Consider the following 21768-nt stretch of genomic DNA (forward strand, 5'->3'; position numbering starts at 1 on the left):
AAAAGGTATTCTACATCATTAATCATTAGAGAAATATAATTCAAAATCACAATGAGATATGCCTTAATACCTGTTAGAATAGCTACTATCAAAAAGACAAAAATAATTAATCTTAGCGAGGACATGGAGACAAGGGAACCCTGGTGCACTGTTGATGAGAAAGCAAATTGGTGCAAACACTATGGAAAACAGAGGTTCTTCGAAAAATTAAAAAGAGAACTACCATATGATTGAGCAATTCCTCTTCTGAGTATTTATCAAAAAAAAAAAAAAAACTAACTCAAAAAGATACATGCACTCTCATGTTCACTGCAGCTTTGTTTACAATAGCCAAGATATGGAAACAACCTAAATGCCTATGGAGAGATGAATGGATAAAGAAATCAAGGTGTCCATATACAGAAGAGAATATTATTCAGCCATAAAAACGAATGAAATCTTGCCATTTGCAACAGCATGAATAAACCTCAAGGGCATTGTGCCAAGTGAAATAAGTCAGACAGAGAAAGACAAATACTATATGATCTCTCTTCTATTTAGAATCAATCAATCAATCAAACCAAGATTAAAGATACAGATAACAGACTGTTGGTTGCAAGAGGCAAGGGTGGAAAAGGGGGGGGAGAGAAATGTGTGAACTCTTTGGGTTTTGTTTGTTTGCTTGTTTGTTTGTTTACTTTAAATAAATGAAAGTCAACAAATTAATTTAACTATATTTTTAAAAAAGAACCTCTCCTTGCTAAAGGATGTGAGGTAAATGTGTGTCTATCACTGGGATTTGTTTTTTTAAATGTTCCTATTACGCTTACATTAGATGCCTCTAAAATCTACCAGAATAGATTTTTTTGGTTATTATTCTACTTCCCAGTTGCTTTTCTTACCCGACTTAATCATATACAGTGTCTCTTTGCACCTAGTCCTAAACCCTGCTTTTGTCTTCTAGAACCAGAACTACATTCTTAAATGCCTGCTAGGTATCTCCATCTACGGATGATTTCAAAGCCTAACTAACATAATCTCTTCTCCCCAAGATCTTTCCTTGAAGGTTCCCTAGTTCTGAAACAGGGAATACAAATGCTCCAAACTTGGTAGGCAGCTTGACTCCCCTTCTTTCTCCCCCAAAATTCTGCATGGAGCCCTTGAGGCCTCCCTCCAAGAAAGCAAGAGCAAGGGTCTCTGCTTTCTCGGCTCTCAGAGCCTTCTGCTCATTTTCTTCCTGAGGGCCACTGTAGTTTATTTTAATTTTATGTCTGCATTTCTGTCTCTGACAGTATATCATGATTGCCTTGAAAGGAGCTTTGTTTTATGTTTCTATGTATTCTGATTTCCTCCATATTTCAGTGTTTGGTATAATGCGGGAATAAATGCTGGTTGAATTATTTGTATTAACTACACTAATTACAGTAAATACGAAAGTAAATGAAGACAAAGCAAATACAATTTTAAAAACAGGATTTTCTTGAGTCTTCTGATAGTACAAAATAACAGAAAAATCTGATGAATGGGGTGCTGATTAAAATGGTATAAATATATGAAGGGATAAAAATCTGAGGAACTTAGTATTTTCCCAGATGGATGAAAATAAAATAAATTTAGAAAATACATGTATTCATAACTTCAAATTATTGGAAGTCAATTATAGTATTTCTGTCCCTCAACCAGACTACACTGAAGATTGAACATTTGCAGTAACTTGTGTTTTTTAAATTATACTTGAGAAAAGGTAAAATAAAGTGCTCATGTGTGGGGAAAAAATGTTTCCACTGAGATTGCCAGGATGTGAATCTGGAGCTTTAGGCACCCATTTTGCCTACTGTATACACAAAAAACCTATCTGCAGAATGAAATCAAGCAGGACAGGACAAGCTAAGCTGAAAGACAATTTGGGATAGATATGGGCCCATATTATATCACTTGTGTCTTGGATCTAGCCATGTCTAAAGTCAGCTATATTCCTGAAGTTTCTTTTTTATAATCTATAGAAGTTATAGATAGATTGCTTTCACTTACAACCAAATGTTCTGATTCAACATCACCAAACTTATCAACTTCCCCAAAGTCTCTAAGTTAGAAAGAGGATTTCCCTCTTTCTGTGAATGAAACCATAATTGTCCCTACCATTCAGGCTCAAGAGTACTAAAGCATCTATTTATTCAGTCAGCCACTAATATCATTATTCTATCTTCTTACATCTCTTCCTTTTGTCCCTACCAATAACATTTTCACCACTTTAATTCTGATCTTCTTTATTTCTCTCACTTAGCAATAATGTTATATGTAATACATCTGAATTATCACCTTCTCTTTGAAATCTTTTCTTATCTGCCCTGGCCAAAATAATCCCCTCACTCTGCTTTTTCCTCTCCTTTTCTACCTTTCTTCACCCCACTCTCCTACAACCATCTTGAGTCAGCTCAGGTACAATCATTTCCAGGATGCTGACTTGACTTCTCTTCTCACAGATGGTGCTGAATGTCCTCTTCAATGATATCCCTGCACCCTATGCTTACCTACTTCACAGTTTACCACAGCCTAAGTCAAAATTAACCAAATTATGTCACTAGTCTTAAAAGTTTTTCAAGGGAAAGATCAATGTTAAATGGATTTTCTGTCCAGTATGTAGTAGAAGCTCAATAAATGCTTTTGAGCTTTTAACGTAAATTGTATTTCCTTCATCCTTGTGTCTCCATCATTCAGCACATGTGCAACACAGAGTAGCAGCTAGATTTTGGTTTTGGCTGGCTACGTGAAGAGTCTTCTGCAACAGGCTGAATGTGGCCCCCAGGAAATTCAAATGTTGAAATCCTAACCCTAACATGATGGTACTAGGAGGTGGGGCATTTGCAAGGTCATTAGGTCATAAGGCTAGAGCCTTCATGAATGGGATTAGTGCCCTTGTAAAAGTGATACTAGAGTTCTTTTGTTATATTGAAGATACAATGAGAGGTTGGAAGTCTGCAACCCAGAAGAGGTCCTTCATCAGATCCCAGCCATGCTTGCACCCTGATCTCAGACTTCTAGTCTCCAGAACTGTGAGAAATAAATTTCTATTGTTTATAAACCACCCAGGCTATGACACTTCATTACAGCAGCCCAAACAAAAAAGACACCTCCTCATCTCCAGTCTGACTATAATTCTACCCTCAACTCACCTAAAGATGAATCTTGGCTCACAACCTTACTTGGTGGTGATTCCAAAAATGCTTTCGATAGCACCCTAGATTGCCTTTGCCTTTCTTCCTCACCCACCTTATTTCTCAAAACTAAGTTTGAATTTTCTCCGTGCTTACTTGCTCCATAATACCACCATCAACATTTACCTAATCATACCATATGTCTCCATTATAATCTAAGGTTGTCTGATCCCAGCCGGGTCTTCGGCATTGCTTGGCACCTCTCATATTTATCTTCAGCTGACCCCTATCAAATTCCCCCACTGCAGCTGCTACAGAGTTTTTCCACTCTCCTTAAGCCCCAAATTCCACCCTTATTCCCCACATGCTCAGTGAAAGATCTCCTCTTCCACATAACTCCGGATGCAATATTACAACCATGAGATGAGGCTAGGCTTTCTTCATCCTCACCTCAAAACTTTTCTATCCTTTTATACAGCCCTTCTCAGCTCATGCTCCAGTGAAAGAACTGCACACCCTCCTTTGCAAAGCCAAATTCTCTATTCATACTATACTAATGATTTAATTTTTCTCCCACTCTTTGGTTCTTTCTCTTCACCACACAGAAGTGCTTAAACTTCCTCTGTCTAAAGAGTTAATATTTCATTATTACCTAATGTTTGTTGAGCATTTACAATGTGGCAGGGCCACTGTTAAGCAGTTCACAGCAATCATTTTATTTAATCTTGACAATAACCTTTGATGTTTTGGGTAGCATGTCCCCTGTTTTACAGATTAAGAAACTGAGGCCAGTATTGGGAATTTGCTTAAGGTCACCGAGCTCTCTATCTCCGTATACAACTCGAACTTTTCTAACAAGTGTTCTAAATTTAATTCTTCTCCCTTATTTCCTGCCTCTCTCGCCCTGTGTTTCTGTATAATAGGTGCAAAACCTTCACTGCCAGGCCAATCACAGCAACTTATAGCTGAGCGTCTCTGTTCTGTCAACAAGGACAGAACATCCATCTGTATTGTGTACACACAGACGCATACAATACCACTACCACAATCCTTCAAAATACACTTGTTGAAGTGTTGAAAAAAAATTAATCCAGCCCTTAGGAGAATGATATTTAAAAAACAAAACACTACATAGCAGCATTGCCCTTTCTCTTTCTCTCAGCTGCCATCACTTTTATAAATTTCCAAGCACAAAGCGTTTAGAATTACGCAAAAGAAATGAAAGTACCGAGAAGGTTTTCCTGGGTTTGAGAAGCACTCACGGCCTCAATATTTTTCTTCAGTTTCTTAACCTAATCCCCTGGTCCACGGTTTGGCACAGGTCCCATGGCGTTCAAGAAGAATTCTGTCCAAAACAAGAGGGACAAGATCAGGTCCAGAAAGGAAGAGCTTGCAACATTATCCGCTCAAGAGCTTCCCCATCAGAAAGGCCAAGCTGACACCAGGTCAGCTGCAGAAACAAACATTTCTTCCACTGACAAGTGTTTAATTGGACATTTTGAAAATCTAATGTCATGTATGCAGATGTAAATGTTTGAAGAGTTGTTTACAGTGTCGTTTGTGCCAGACAGGCTCCAATGCCAAGCCAGCACACAGCCTCCCATTCTTCTGCTGGGCTCGCCTTCTAAAGATGTCTCAGGGCTCCCTGAGCCTTGTAAATTTCCACATCCACAGACTTATCTCTGTTTCCAAAGCAGAGTCCTTCTTCCCCCTTCCATCCTGGTCGGTCCTTCTCCTGCCAATCTCTGCAACTGCCTGCTCTGGTTTAAGAAAGGCTTTGGAGAAGTGATTTGTGAAGTGATTACTCCAGCTCTAGAAAGTATAGTGTTGAAGTTTTAGTCATTGTTGAAAAACTAACAAAAAGAAAATGCCAGACTCTAGATCCCTGCCCAGAAATCAGGTCTTAGGTGATGCAATTATTTCGAGAATTAGTCAAAAATTAAAATCCTGCCACTTATTTTGCATTTGATAAGTTCATTTCTTATGCAATGGTCTTCACTGTATAAAAGCCATAAAAATTGTGATCATTTATTAATGAGTTCATTCACTTATTCATACTACAAGCATTGATTAATTGCCTACTATGCCTACAGCAACTGCAAATATTTCTGATACACAGAAAGAAGGAATATGTCATCCTTGGCCTCAGGAAGCTAGTGAAAGAGGACGGCAAATGACTGTCATACATAAGGAAATAAATTCTCATGTATTTACAATAAAGTAATGATAAAGTACAGCAGGATTATCACAGGAGAGAATAAGGAAGAAATAACAGAGAAGATGGTATTTCAGCTCAACCTTAGAGGATAGATTCATTTTCATTGCTGTATAATGGGAAGAGTGTTTCTCGTTAAAGAACAACCATGAGCAAAGGTCTGAACATTTATAATATATTCCCCAGAAACGGTAAAAAGTCTAGGGAAGCTGGGGTGTTATAAAGCACTAGGAAGAAATTTAAGTACACACACATGCACACAACAAATATATTTCCAGTCTCTTTTCACACTTACTCAGGGCCTACAGTCAGGGGGTACCTAGGAATGAGTATTTTTTAAACTCTTCCCAGGTCATGATGTGCATTCATGATGAGACTGGATACATATATATATACAGAATACATGGAGAAATACGGGAGGTGTTACAGGCTGAACTGTGCCCTCCCCACCTCCATCACCAAAATGCATACATTGAAGTCCTGTTCTAATTCAGTACCCCCAGAAAATAACTATATTTGGAGGCAGGGCCTTTAAAGAGATCATTAAGTTAAAATTGGGGCATAAAGGTGGGCCCTGATACAATCTGACTGGAGTCCTTATAAGAAGAGAAAATTCAGACACACAGATAGACCAGGGATATGTTGAACAGAAAAAAGCTTTTGTGAGGAAACAGCAAGAAGAAACCATCTGCAAGTCAAGGAGAGGGGCCTGGGAAGAAACCAAACCCACCGGCACCTTAATCCCAGACCTCCAGCCTCCAGAACCACAAGAAAGTAACCTTCTGCTGTCTAAGTCCCCCAGTCTGTGTATTTTGTGATGACAATCCTAGCAACCTCACACAGGAAGTGAATGCACCATGAATGCACCCAGAAATATAGTTTATGCCAGATTTTTAAGAATCTTAAATGCCATACTAGGTGTTTAGACTTTATTCCATAGGCAATTTCTCTAACCTGAGGCCTTTTGAAAAGGGAGGTAATATGATTCAGCCTATGATCCAACTCTTGAGGCAGCGTGGAGGATAAAGAGATTTAAAAGATTCTGCCTGGGAAAGGCAAGAGACAATATGGGGCATGACTAGGGCAATGACAGAAAGGATGGTAAGAGGAGGAGACAGAAAAATTTAGGAGCTATAACTGGTAGCCAGTTTTTGCTGGCTTATTAATTTTGGAGGATGAGGAAAAGGGTTAACTCCCTTTTGAGGCTGTTCTGTACCCTGTATTTCAGACACATCGCATTACCTACAATCCCACTGATGGAGGTCCCATTAACCACAGGACGAAACACAGAGAGAGCATATTTGGGGATGCTACTGATGAGTTAAAAACCAGAGAAGAGAAATCAGAGAGAATTCAAGTGTGGAGATGAAGATCTCTTGAGTACAAAGGAGCTCCTTAAAGCCACAGGTTAAGGACAGCATTGCCCTCGCTTCGGATTTCAGCCCCAAAACTTAAGAGCTTGAAAGTTGTCACTCCAGTCCTTACACAACAACAAATGAAACTGAACAAACTGAAAACCAACAACTTTCCTGGGACCTAGCAGGGAACTAGAGATGCAGAGTGAACCACCACTGTAAAATGCTGAAGAAACAGGTAAAGGCTAGATCTGATGTACTCACCTAGAGCAGAAGCCACTGGAGCCATAAACTGGTAAGGATACCAATGTGGTCATTTGGACAGACTGCTGGACACTGAGTCTGGACTACCGTGACAGCGAGAAACACGTCAGGCCACAGTGCTGGTCAGGTTGAGGACACAGGGGATTCCAACATTTTTGGATAATCATAAAACGAGTATGACAAAGGAGCAAAGACAGAAGGGAAACTAAACTACCAACTAATAACTAATAAAACAAATAACAACAGTGGCTGATATTGACTGAGCACTTACCATGTGGCAGGCCTATCCTAAATGTTTACATTTCTTAAGCCTACCACAAGCCTGTAGGAAAATGCATTATTTTTCTAGGGCTGCTGTAACAAATTGCCACAAATCTGGTGGCCTAAACATCATAAATTTTTTTATATAAATTTATTTTTTTCAGCGTAACAGTATTCATTGTTTTTGCACAACACCCAGTGCTCCATGCAATATGTGCCCTCCCTATAACCCACCATCTGGTTCCCCCAACCTCCCACCCCAGCCCCTTCAAAACCCTCAGGTTGTTTTTCAGAGTCCATAGTCTCTTATGGTTCGCTTCCCCTTCTAAATTTTTTTTTTTTATAAACATATAATGTATTTTTATCCCCAGGGGTACAGGTCTGTGAATCGCCAGGTTTACATACTTCACAGCACTCACGATAGCACATACCCACCCCAATATCCATAACCCCCTCCCCCTCTCCCAACCCCACCTCCCCCCAGCAACCCCCAGTTTGTTTTGTGAGATTAAGAGTCATTTATGGTTTGTCTCCCTCCCAATCCCATCTTGTTTCATTTATTCTTCTCCTATCCCTCTAACCCCCCATGTTGCATCTCCACGTCCTCATATCAGGGAGATCATATGATAATTGTCCTTCTCCGATTGACTTATTTCACTAAGCATGATACCCTCTAGTTCCACCCACGTCGTCGCAAATGGCAAGATTTCATTTCTTTTGATGGTTGCATAGTATTTCATTGTGTATATATACCACATCTTCTTGATCCATTCATCTGTTGATGGACATCTAGGTTCTTTCCATAGTTTGGCTATTGTAGACATTGCTGCTATAAACATTCGGGTACACGTGCTCCTTCGGATCACTGCGTTTGTATCTTTAGCATAAATACCCAGTAGTGCAATTGCTGGGTCATAGGGTAGTTCTATTTTCAACATTTTGAGGAACCTCCATGCTGTTTTCCAGAGTGGTTGCACCAGCTTGCATTCCCACCAACAGTGGAGGAGGGTTCCCCTTTCTCCGCATCCTCGCCAGCATCTGTCATTTCCTGACTTGTTAATTTTAGCCATTCTGACTGGTGTGAGGTGATATCTCATTGTGGTTTTGATTTGTATTTCTCTGATGCCGAGTGATGTGGAGCACTTTTTCATGTGTCTATTGGCCATCTGGATGTCTTCTTTGCAGAAATGTCTGTTCATGTCCTCTGCCCATTTCTTGATTGGATTGTTTGTTCTTTGGGTGTTGAGTTTGCTAAGTTCCTTACAGATTTTGGATACTAGCCCTTTATCTGATATGTCGTTTGCAAATATCTTCTCCCATTCTGTCAGTTGTCTTTTGGTTTTGTTAACTGTTTCCTTTGCTGTGCAAAAGCTTTTGATCTTGATGAAATCCCAATAGTTCATTTTTGCCCTTGCTTCCCTTGCCTTTGCCGATGTTCTTAGGCAGATGTTGCTGCGGCTGAGGTCGAAGAGGTTGCTGCTTGCGTTCTCCCCAAGGATTTTGATGGATTCCTTTCTCACATTGAGGTCCTTCATCCATTTTGAGCCTATTTTCGTGTGTGGTGTAAGGAAGTGGTCCAATTTCATTTTTCTGCATGTGGCTGTCCAATTTTCCCAGCACCATTTATTGAAGAGGCTGTCTTTTTCCATTGGACATTCTTTCCCGCTTTGTCAAAGATGAGTTGACCATAGAGTTGAGGTTCTATTTCTGGGCTCTCTATTCTGTTCCATTGATCTATGTGTCTGTTTTTGTGCCAGTACCATGCTGTCTTGATGATGACAGCTTTGTAATAGAGCTTGAAGTCCGGAATTGTGATGCCACCAACTTTGCCTTTCTTTTTCAATATTCCTTTGGCTATTCGAGGTCTTTTCTGGTTCCATATAAATTTTAGGATTATTTGTTCCATTTCTTTGAAAAAAATGGATGGTATTTTGATAGGGATTGCATTAAATGTGTAGATTGCTTTAGGTAGCATAGACATTTTCACAATATTTATTCTTCCAATCCAGGAGCATGGAACATTTTTCCATTTTTTGGTGTCTTCCTCAATTTCTTTCATGAGTACTTTATAGTTTTCTGTGTATAAATTCTTAGCCTCTTTGGTTAGGTTTATTCCTAGGTATCTTATAGTTTTGGGTGCAATTGTAAATGGGATTGACTCCTTAATTTCTCTTTCTTCTGTCTTGTTGTTGGTGTACAGAAATGCAACTGATTTCTGTGCACTGATTTTATATCCTGACACTTTACTGAATTCCTGTACAAGTTCTAGCAGTTTTGGAGTGGAGTCTTTTGGGTTTTCCACATATAGTATCATATCATCTGCAAAGAGTGATAGTTTGACTTCTTCTTTGCTGATTTGGATGCCTTTAATTTCTTTTTGCTGTCTGATTGCTGAGGCTAGGATTTCTAGTACTATGTTGAATAGCAGTGGTGATAATGGACATCCCTGCCGTGTTCCTGACCTTAGAGGAAAAGCTTTCAGTTTTTCTCCATTGAGAATGATATTTGCTGTGGGTTTTTCATAGATGGCTTTGATAATATTGAGGTATGTGCCCTCTATCCCTACACTTTGAAGAGTTTAGATCAGGAAGGGATGCTGTACTTTGTCAAATGCTTTTTCAGCATCTATCGAGAGTATCATATGGTTCTTGTTCTTTCTTTTATTAATGTGTTCTATCACATTGATTGATTTGCGGATGTTGAACCAACCTTGCAGCCCTGGAATAAATCCCACTGGGTTGTGGTGAATAATCCTTTTAATGTACTGTTGAATCCTATTGGCTAGTATTTTGGTGAGATTTTTTGCATCTGTGTTCATCAAGGATATTGGTCTGTAGTCCTCTTTTTTGGTGGGATCCCTGTCTGGTTTTGGGATCAAGGTGATGCTGGCCTCATAAAATGAGTTTGGAAGTTTTCCTTCCATTTCTATTTTTTGGAACAGTTTCAGGAGAAGAGGAATTAGTTCTTCTTTAAATGTTTGGTAGAATTCCCCTGGGAAGCCATCTGGCCCTCGGCTTTTCTTTGTTTGGAGATTTTTGATGACTGTTTCAATCTCCTTACTGGTTATGGGCCTGTTCAGGTTTTCTATTTCTTCCTGGTTCAGCTGTGGTAGTTTATATGTCTCTAGGAATGCATCCATTTCTTCCAGATTGTCACATTTGTTGGTGTAGAGTTGCTCATAGTATGTTCTTATAATTGTCTGTATTTCTTTGATGTTAGTTGTGATCTCTCCTCTTTCATTCATGATTTTATTTATTTGGGTCCTTTCTCTTTTCTTTTTGATGAGTCTGGCCAGGGGTTTATCAATCTTATTGATTCTTTCAAAGAACCAGCTCCTAGTTTCATTGATTTGTTCTATTGTTTTTTTGGTTTCTATTTCATTGATTTCTGCTCTGATCTTTATGATTTCTCTTCTCCTGCTGGGTTTAGGGTTTCTTTCTTGTTCTTTCTCCAGCTCCTTTAGGTGTAGGGTTAGGTTGTGTACTTGAGACCTTTCTTGTTTCTTGAGAAAGGCTTGTACCACTATATATTTTCCTCTCAGGACTGCCTTTGCTGTGTCCCACAGATTTTGAACCATTGTGTTTTCATTATCATTTGTTTCCATGAATTTTTTCAATTCTTCTTTAATTTCCTGGTTGACCCATTCATTCTTTAGAAGGATGCTGTTTAGTCTCCATGTATTTGGGTTCTTTCCAGCTTTTCTCTTGTGATTGAGTTCTAGCTTCAGAGCGTTGTGGTCTGAAAATATGCAGGGAATGATCCTAATCTTTTGATACCGGTTGAGACCTGATTTGTGACCCAGGATGTGATCTATTCTGGAGACTGTTCCATGTGCACTAGAGAAGAATGTGTATTCTGTTGCTTTGGGATGAAATGTTCTGAATATATCTGTGATGTCCATCTGGTCCAGTGTGTCATTTAAGGCCTTTATTTCCTTGTTGACCTTTTTCTTGGATGATCTGTCCATTTCAGTGAGGGGAGTGTTAAAGTCCCCTACTATTATTGTATTATTATTGATGTGTTTCTTTGATTTTGTTATTAATTGGTTGATAAAGTTGGCTGCTCCCACGTTAGGGGCATAGATATTTAAAATTGTTAGATCTTCTTGTTGGACAGACCCTTTGAGTAGGATATAGTGTCCTTCCTCATCTTTTATTAGAGTCTTTGGCTTAAAATCTAATTGATCTGATATAAGGATTGCCACCCCAGCTTTTTTCTGATGCCCATTAGCATGGTAAATTGTTTTCCACCCCTCACTTTAAATCTGGAGGTGTCTTCGCATCTAAAATGAGTTTCTTGTAGGCAACATACTGATGGGTTTTGTTTTTTAATCCATTCTGACACCCTGTGTCTTTTGATTGGGGCATTTAGCCCATTAACATTCAGGGTAACTATTGAGAGATATGAATTTAGTGCCATTATTAGCCTGTAAGGTGACTGTTACTGTATATTGTCTCTGTATCTTTCTGATCTACAACTTTTAGGCTCTCTCTTTGCTTAGAGGGCCCCTTTCAATATTTCCTGTAGAGCTGGTTTGGTATTTGCAAATTCTTTCAGTTTTTGTTTGTCCTGGAAGCTTTTTATCTCCCCTTCTATTTTCAATGATAGCCTAGCTGGATAGAGTATTCTTGGCTGCATGTTTTTCTTATTTAGTGCTCTGAATATATCAGGCCAGCTTTTTCTGGCCTGCCAGGTCTCTGTGGATAAGTCTGCTGCCAATCTAATATTTTTACCATTGTATGTTACAGACTTCTTTTCCCGGGCTGCTTTCAGGATTTTCTCTTTGTCACTAAGACTTGTAAATTTTACTATGAGGTGACGGGGTGTGGACCTATTCTTGTTGACTTTGAGGGGGGTTCTCTGCATCTCCTGGATTTTGATGCTTGTTCCCTTTGCCATATTAGGGAAATTCTCTCCAATAATTCTCTCCAATAGACCTTCTGCTCCCCTCTCTCTTTCTTCTTCTTCTGGAATCCCAATTATTCTAATGTTGTTTCGTTTTATGGTGTCCCTTATCTCTCGAATTCTCCCCTCGTGGTCCAGTAGCTGTTTGTCCCTCTTTTGCTCAGCTTCTTTATTCTCTGTCATTTGGTCTTCTAAATCACTAATTCTTTCTTCTGCCTCATTGATCCTAGCAGTGAGAGCCTCCATTTTTGATTGCACCTCATTAATAGCTTTTTTGATTTCAACTTGGTTAGATTTCAGTTCTTTAATTTCTCCAGAAAGGGCTTTAATATCTCCAGAGAGGGTTTCTCTAATATCTTCCATGCCTTTTTCGAGCCTGGCTAGAACGTTCAGAATCGTCATTCTGAACTCTTGATCTGACATATTATCAATGTCTGTGTTGATTAGGTCCCTAGCCTTTGGTACTGCCTCTTGTTCTTTTGTTTGTGGTGATTTTTTTCATTTTTTTTCATTTTGTCCAGATAAGAGGATATGAAGGATCAAATAAAATACTAAAAGGGTGGCAAAGACCCCAGAAAAATGCGCTGTAACTAAATCAGAAGAGACCCCAAATTGTGGTGGGGGAGAAAGGGGATAAAAAGAGGTTCAGAAAAAAAAAAAGAAAAAAATTCAAAAAAATAAAACAAAGAAAAAATATATATATTTAGATAAACTAGTCAAAAAACATTAAAAAAGAAAAGGGTAAAAGTTTTAAAAAATTTAGCAGAAGATGAAAAAAGAAAGAAAAAAAATTGAATTAACCGCAAGACTAAAGAATCATGGGGAGAAAGCCATGATTCCGTGCTTTGCTTTCTCCTCCTCTGGAATTCCGCTGCTGTCTTAGGAATTGAACCTGCTTTCCTTGATAGATGAACTTCGTCCTGGCTGGATATTTTGTTGATCTTCGGGGGGAGGGGCCTGTTGTAGTGACTCTCAAGTGTCTTTGCCCGAAGCGGAATTGCACCACCCTTACCGGGGCCGGACTAAGTAATCCGCTTGGGTTCGCTTTTGGGAGCTTCTGTTCCCTGAACGCTTTCCGTAGAGTTCCGGAGGACGGGAATGAAAATGGCAGCCTCCTAGTCTTCGGCCCGAAGGAGCCGAGAGCCCGGGGCCCCACTCCTCAGTGTGCCCCAGAGGACAGCACCCAATCACTCCCGTATCCCCAGCCTCCAGCCACGCTCCGAGCTCACCCAGCCCGCGACCAGTTCAAGGTAACCCCGAGCTGAGAGTTCAGTCCTCGGCTCTGTCTCTGTAGCCGGCTTCTCTGTTCTAATACCTGTGAGCTCTGCGACACTCCGACACCCCTGATCCTTCTGTGACCCTGCGGGACCTGGGGCCATGCTGACCCTGCATGGGCTTCACCCCGGTTTAGCCTCTGGTTCAATGTCCCTCAGTGGAACAGACTTAAAAGTCCTGATTTTGTTCTCCGTTGCTCCGCCGCTTGCCAGGAGCCGGCCCCTCCCCCGTGGTCTATCTTCCTGTCGTTTTAGATTCACTTCTCCGCCAGTCCTACCTTTCAGAAAGTGGTTGATTTTCTGTTTCTAGAATTGCTGTTCTTCTTCTCTTCAAACTCCCGTTGGATTTGTAGGTGTTTGCAATGTTTAGATAAGCTATCGAGCTGATCTCCTGCTACCTGATGTAGTCTCAGCCTGCTACTTCTCCGCCATCTTGACTCCGCCTCAACATCATAAATTTTTAAGCTACAGTTCTGTAGGTCAGAAGTCCAACATGGGACCCACCAGGTACAAATCAAAGTGGTGGGAGGGCTGCATTCCTTTTGGTGGCTCTAGCAGGGAACGTTTGTCCTTCCCCAGCTTCATGTGGCCACCACATTCCTTTTCTCATGGCCTCCTTCAGCCATCTTCAAAGCAGACAACATTGCATCTCCCTAGCCAGTTTTCCACAGTCCCATCTCCCTAACTCTCTGACTCTGCTTCTGCCCCTTCTTCCACTGGTAATTGGGCCCACCCAGACATTTCAGGATGATCTTCCTACTGTCAGGTCAGATAATTAGTGATCTTAATTCCATCTGCAACCTTATTTCTCCTTTGACACATTATCTATCACATTCACAGTTTCCAGGGAATAGGACATGGACACAAGCAGTTATAATTATTATCTTCATGTTACAAATGAAGACAATGAGGCATAGAGACCCTACGTAATTGGTCCAAGGTCATATAGGTGTTGGTGGCAGAGCTGTAATTTGAACACAGGAAACTGACCCATATGCTTAACCATTAAACTCCAGAGAACATGGGTGCTACTGAGTGATTTGTTTAAGTGGTACCATAAAATTTAGACTGAGCAGGTAATGTAATGTCAGAATAGTGCAGACTTCCAGGATTTGCCCTCTGCATCTCAAAGAACTTAACTGGGGTTGGTGACTCCAACAGTCCCTGGTTTTCTGTAAACTTTAGCCCAGAAAAGCTAATGAAAAGAAAAACCCTATAAAAGAACAGCCAGATGTTTGAGATGGTAAACTTTTCAATATAATACACATGGCATTAATGATTAACAGTACTTAATCAAATGTAACAAATGCATCTTCAGATTAGTCATAGATAACACAGACCCAATATATTTTGATCATGGTAACAGAATCTCAAAATGATGTTCTGGGCACGAAAAGGATGAATATATATAAAGGTGGAAGATGAGTATGTGAGTGCCTTGACAGCATCATGAAAGAGAGAGGATATTTTCTTTTTGTCATTTCAACCTATTCCCAAGCTAACTGAAAACATGGGCTAAACCAGAGGACTGAGGCACTAGGCCAGCAAGGCTCTAGAATTCACTGCAATCTCCATTTGACTTTTTTCCAACAACCTTTCATAAATGTTCCAAGGAAGAAATGAATTTTCCACAAATAAGAGAATATATGTATATCCATATATAATAAAAATAAGAGATATAATGTGTATATATATACATCACACAAATAAATATTCACATATAAATAATTATATTATCTTATTAAGTGAGTCATATTATTGGAACTTCTTATATCCCTGTTCATCCTTATGAATTATATTCTTCAACTTAATTAGTTACATTATTCAAATCTTACCATTTGTCTTATGTGTCTACTTCATTTACCGTCTAACAACAGATCTTAAGGCATTCCTTTTTTTTTGAAGATTTTATTTATTTATTTGTCAGAGAAAGAGCGCATAAGCAGGGAGAGCAGCAGGCAGAGAGAGAAGCAGGCGGAACTCAATCTCAGGACCCTGGGATCACAACCTGAGCTGAAGGCACACGTTTAACCTTAACCATCTAAGTCTCCCAGGCATCCCGACCTTAAGATATTCCTACAAAATGGTCATCCTCTCACACTTCTGACCATTTCCTTTACATATTTTGACAATAAGTATCTCTAAATGCTGGCCCATAAAAAGTCACAACTATTCTGTCTTCCTTACAGCTTTTATATTTCATCAACATAAAACAACCTGGATCTAGTATAATACTCTTTCCTTGGAATTATACCTGATTTCATCTTAATAATGATGTAGAATTCAAGGCCCATAAGAGTCTCTGGTTTCCCTAACTGGGCCCACTCTGTTTCCATTTACAATTATGACTGCCTCTTGTGCATCCCCCCATCAGACCACGGCAATGCCAGTGCTGGGCAGTTGAGCTTTGCCCTACCCAATGTCCTACTTGTCCATGCTTTGTAAGCAGTAAAGGATTCAACTGCAAATCATTATGTGCAAGGCCTCTAGTGATTAAGGGATCTAGTTCCAGATCCCCATTTCTTCCACACATGATACTCAAGTTAGAAAGTCTTCAACATATAATACAATCAACGTAGATATAGCATCCTGCTGATCGATGTGTCTTGCTTTAAGCAAACCCCATATTTCAAAGTCTGGATTTCTCTAGACAATATATTAAGTAGTGCTTAATTGTTCACTTTATAAAGGGGTTATTTGCCTCATGGAAGATTTAATCATAAGACATACTGTAGATTCTCCTACTGCAGTGAAAGTATCATTAGATTTCCACAGATAGTCTCTCTATACAACCATTCACAACTATCCCCACAGTATACAGCAGAATTGGTGTTAAAGATGCTTCCTATCACTGCCTCCCTCCTGAGAAATCTTGGCTTTTTGGCCTTCAAATATCATCTGCTTTACTTTTACATGATGTAACATAGTGGGGTGTGGGGGGGACACACTACAAAAGGTCAGAGTTTCAAGGCAAAGCAAGGCTCTGATACAATACACAGAGCAGCTGAGTGGAATTCAGAAGGCTCGGCACTCTTGCCAGCCAGGGGAGCCGGGGCAAACTACATTCTGCTTAATACCCAGATTTGTAGTTTCTAAAAGAAAGGCAATTGTGCCTGGCTGCACCGACTTCTGAGGGTTCATATAACAATAAAATGTAAAAATTCTTCTTAAATATCAGGTTCCATGCAAATATATTCTTTTTTCCAAGCAAGTCTAATGCCACAACACTAAGAGAATGTTGTATCAATCTACCTTTTTCTTTGGTCACAACTATTTGTCAAAGAACTCATTAAATGTTCAGAGAGTTCCTCCTAATCACTACCCTTCTCATTTTATCTGACTCTACCTCTTTTATTCTTCCCTTAGTCCAAAGCCTCCCAACACTTTCTCTGCAAAGTGAGATCAAACCCTTTGCCCAGCACCTCTGAACAATCTCCTATTTGTCTCTTCCTGACAAGCTCAGTAAGATAAGAAACCAAAGCGTGTGATATTCTTACCATTAAAGAAGTACCGTTATTTGGAAGAGCCAGCTCAAATTTCTTCTCTGTATTTCAAGTCTCCCTACACCTGTGTGAACAGTGATCTGTAATCCCGGCTACACTCCTGCCGTTTGCTTATCTTTGTTCCTCTGAGCCATTCCTGTCTAGTCGCTCTATTTGGGTTTCTTCTGATGGCTCATAGTAATCCCTTACACTCTGAGTGTCCAGCTTCTTTTCCTTCCCTGGAACTTACATAAGAATTGGAGTTCCAACAAACACATGGAATATGATGCAGGGGTCATTAGCCAAGTTCAGTGCATTTTTGTTTTTGTTTATCCTTTTTTTTTTTTTTTAAGATTTTATTTATTTGACACACAGAGAGAGATCACAAGTAGGCAGAGAGGCAGGCAGAGAGAGAGAGAGGAGGAAGCAGGCTTCCTGCTGAGCAGAGAGCCCGATGCGGGGCTCGATCCCAGGACCCTGAGATCATGACCTGAGCCGAAGGCAGCGGCTTAACCCACTGAGCCACCCAGGCGCCCCTGTTTATCCTTCTTTTTAAGAGATTCGTCGAACTGATTTTTCTTTTCAGACTGAGGACCCATGATGACATTTGGCAGGTTTCGACTGTACGATGTGGCAGTACAGCCACAGTCAAGGCTGTTTGCCAGGAGTCTCCCCTGGCTGTTCCACAGCTGCCTCCACTCACGGTCTTTCTCATCTCATATTTATTAGTCTCTTCAGTGACATCCCCACTCTCCCAGCCAAGCAAATCCCAAACCTCCGCGTTACTTTCGCCCTTATTTCCCATATCCAGCCGGTCATTAAATCCCACCTTCTTTACTACCTGAATATCCTTCAAACCTGTGTTAGTTTAGACTCTTGCCCTATTTCATAACAATGGCATCCTCATGGTCTTCTGGGCTCCTGGCTTTTCCATCTCCAGGTCCTCCAAAGCATTATTGCCAGAGCTAGTCTCTAAAGAAAATCCAATCATAAAACTCCTCTGATAAAATTTCTGCTTGGAAAAAACTCTGAAACAGATGATCCATGCTGTGAAAAAGTCAAGATAACATGGCCCCACTCTCACAAGACCTCTCTACTGCGGCCACACAGAACTCCCATCTCTCTTTCTGGGAGGGCCACGCTCATACTCGCTGCCTCCTAGTCTTTACCAACAATGTTCTCTCTCCTTGGAATGAATGTCCTTTCCCCTCCTCTTGGCCCTCAGCCTTCAAAATCAAGTTCAAAATTCACCTGCCCTCTGAAGCCTTCCCCAGCTCTAACCATATGTCTTTACTAGGAGAATGAATGCCCCCACTATAATATCACCCTGTGATGTAATTATTTGTGGAATTGTCACTTTGCCAATTAAACTCAGTATGTCATTCATCTTAATCTGGCACATAGTACACACTCAATAAATGGCCACTGAAATTAACATGTGCTAAAAAATAATAATAATAATAACTAAAGAAATATTCCGGACACCTAGAAGCAATTGGGTCCTACTTCTTGGCTGCATTAAAGAAACAGGGCCCAGGAATAAAGAGAAAGGACTAATAAGCTGACTGAATCAAACACATGAATGGGTTGTTTGTTTTTAAAAGCTAAGTGGTTTAGGGAGGGTAAGGGGAGAAGAAAGCACATTTTAAAGCTGTAGCTCCAGGGCAAGTAATAAAAATTGTTGCTTTAATGTTTTTTTCATAATATTGTGAGCAATGGGAAGGTCTATTCTATCACACCAGCCTTCCGGGCAGAAAGTTTCAGCCTCCTGAGCTAAATCAAACTGGCATCTTCTCTCAGTTTTTCAAGCAGCCATGATAGGTCTCTGCCTTCCATGAAGCTAAACTTGACTGACAAAGACGAAACAAAACAATTTCCCACTTATTTTACAGGCCTTTCTTTTCCTCCTTTGCTCTCGTCAATTACTCATAAGGGTGCTATGTTCTTGTCCCTAGATTACAGGGATATAGTCATTGTACTTTTTCTGTAATAGGAGTTGTTCTTATAAAGGAGGCTGGGAGGCAAAGCCTTAACAAGGACACAAAGCTAGCCCAGGAAATAATAATCTCTGTACTCACAGTTGAAAGCTCTTAAGCTGATGCTAGCTCTTGATGTCACCCATTTTATACTCCCTAAATTGGTTAAATCTGAACATGTTTAAAACTAGGATGCATGTGCATTTAGGTCAAAGTATCAGAGTCTACCAGAGTCCCAACGGAATTCAGTAATTTTCAAAATGATATAACAACCGATTCTCTAAATTCAGTCTTAATCATTCCACCCCTAAGCTCCCATCCCAAATTCATTTACCCATAATGCCCCAGACTTATGTATACATATCCCAAACATACACAGAGACCTCATTCTCTAACATCACACAGACTCTCCTAGCAGAGATTGCCTATGCTTCTGGCAGAAACCCGTGCCTCCAACTGTCTATAATTTGAGTTACTTGACTTTCCCATTTTCCAAGCAGTTTGTATTTAGGAAGGTTGAATGGGGATGGCAATAGTACCTAGCTCTTCGTTTTGTAGTAAGGATTAAATGGGGCAATATAAGTAAAAAGATTAAATATAACAGTGCTTGCTGCAGGGTCAGTGCCCCATAAATATCAACTTTTGTTACAGTCATGCCTGAACAATACAGGACCTCATAAATGGCTCTTTGGGAAAAGAGTTCAAGAAAGTTGGTCTTTTTCACCAAGTACCACTTTTGGACCCACTTCTCCCAACAGACTTGAAATAAATGAAGTAGGTAACACTAATTTTATTTTACTTAACACTTTTGGGACGTTGTGTTTATTAAATGTAGCATGCAAAAAATATTTTAATATGTTTGTAAAATGACTTTTTAAGTGCCATTAAAAAAAATCTCTAAGGCCCTTCCAGCTCCAAAATGTTGTGATCTATAATAACTAATTTCAAATGTATGCAAATTAATAGTGATACAATTCCCCAGATACGCTGGAGATATATGGCACTGTCAGGCTGGGCTGCATTGGAAACAAGCTAGACCCAGACCCAGGAGTCTCTGGCAATGCGAAGGAAAATCTTGCCTCTCGTTCTCCCTACCAGCCCGGAGTCTATTATTCTCTTCTTGAGCTCCCAGATTCTTTTTCAGCAGATGTGGAGAAGAATAAGGAATGAGCTGTAATTTGCAGAGAAGAAAGTAGGGCCAAGATTCTACAGAATCCCAAACAGATAGGCTGAAGTGAGTTGAATTCCATCAAGTCATGGAATATATCTCACCTTTAACCGCTGATGAAAGAGAATCCTAGAAATCTAATTTAGGAAGGCATTCCGCCAACCCTCCCTCATCTTGGGAGATTAAGAAACTGAGACCTAAAAAGATCAAATGCCAAGTCCAAAGTCATCTGGCTTTTCTGGAACTCAAGTCTGGGAACCTGCAGAGCTGATGCGGTGACCAATAGTATTAAAGTGGTCTCAGCCTATGTTACTTCCAAAGCATCTGCATGGATAAAAGTCGTTTTCCTCTCTGGGCTACATTGAACTTGCTTCAGTCACTCACAAATCAGCTAGTACCTATCTCAGGAAAATAAACAAGATTCTTCCCAAACTTGAATTCAAGAGAAATGTCTGATTTGACAAACAAGTTACTAAAAGCCGAGTCATGTATTTCTACCTTTAGATTTTACCCTTATCTTTCAGGAATACAGTAAATACTATTATAGTGACAATGATTCTTCAAAAGTCTGCTGCAGAAAACAAAACACAAGCAAGAAAAAGCCTAGGCATATTTCAATCAACACATTTACAAAAATCTACCCAAACTGGAAATATGAGGGGGCGCTTCTGGTGCTTATTTTCTTTAAAAACAGCAAAAAATAAAGCTCCTTGCAAGTGAATGGCTCGTTGTACATGAGTGCAACACTAGCACAACTTTTGGGAAATCCCAAGGCATTTGCCTTCCTTCATGGGCACTCATTCACTTGCTCAAGGAAATTCTATCCTGGGCACGGGCGCATCCCTTCAGTCTTAGGGAGTCCCTTCCCAACCAGACAGTCTCTGCCTTCCTGGAACCCGGGAGTCTGAGCGGAGCTTAGGCGTGCACCCCAAAAGCGAAAGCACAAGGTAAAGGCGGAGAAATACTTCAGAGGAGCTCGGATAAAGCGGCCCGGAGGCCTAGGGGAACCGGGAGCCCCCAGGTGGGGGGAGGGAGCCGCGCGGCCTGGGGCTGGGCCCCGATGCATAGGGCCGAGGAGAGGGGCGAGCCGCTCGGGCCCAGCCAAGGTCGCCCTCCCGGCCGTTCCGTCGCGTCCTCCCCGCTCCCGACGCCTGCGCTCGGCTTCCCGTTTCTGGGCCGGGTCCTCCCTCGTCACGGAAGCCGCAGGGCCCGCCCGTCTCCCGTGGCATCCCAGCCCCCGCGCCCCCCCCCCCCCGCCAGTCGCTCCCACGCAGGAGCGACTTAAAAAGCCATCCCTGCGGCCCGCAGCCGCTCAGCCCGCGCGCGGGAAGAGCCCAGGCCTCGACCCCGCCACGAGCGGGCACGGGTGGGGGCTGCGGCGAACGCACCTGTGGGGCCCCTCGGGGGTGGCGGCGGCGGTACCCCGGTATTCCCGGCCAGACTCGCGGCCCCGCTTTCAAGTGGCGGTGGCCACACTCCTGACGCGCCCGTAGGGAGCCCTCAGCGCCGTCTGGTGACTGCGGCCCTGCCCCCACAGCGCCTCGGCGCCCAGGCCAGGCGGGGCGGGCCGTAGGGGCTGGGGGGTAAGGGGGCCGGAGCTACAGGGGACTGCGAGGGGGGCGGGTCACGGGGGCTCGCTAGGGGGCCTCTGGGGCTCAGGTGACTGGAGGGCTTACCTTCTGAGTTCTGGCGCCCGTCAGAAAATTGGGTTACTGGCTGGGTCCTTGGCCCCTG

General features: G+C 41.3%; 1 protein-coding gene across 2 annotated transcripts in view; it reads right to left on the reverse strand.

The window, feature by feature from the left end:
- Nucleotides 1-21575, reverse strand: part of CPQ (carboxypeptidase Q) — a 502411-nt gene extending 480836 nt beyond the window's left edge. The window contains exons 1-2 of one of the 2 annotated variants that reach the window (XM_046027443.1): nt 21423-21574; nt 4363-4479 (exon numbers count right to left, since the gene is read on the reverse strand). The gene's annotated coding sequence lies outside the window, so the exon portion shown is untranslated. Of the gene's footprint in view, nt 1-4362; nt 4480-21422 lie in introns of both variants that reach the window. The other variant, XM_046027451.1, reaches the window with a different exon arrangement.
- Between the last annotated feature and the right edge of the window lie 193 nt (nt 21576-21768).

Source organism: Meles meles, chromosome 1, assembly GCF_922984935.1.
Source record: "Meles meles chromosome 1, mMelMel3.1 paternal haplotype, whole genome shotgun sequence".
NCBI classification, from domain to species: Eukaryota; Metazoa; Chordata; class Mammalia; order Carnivora; family Mustelidae; genus Meles; species Meles meles.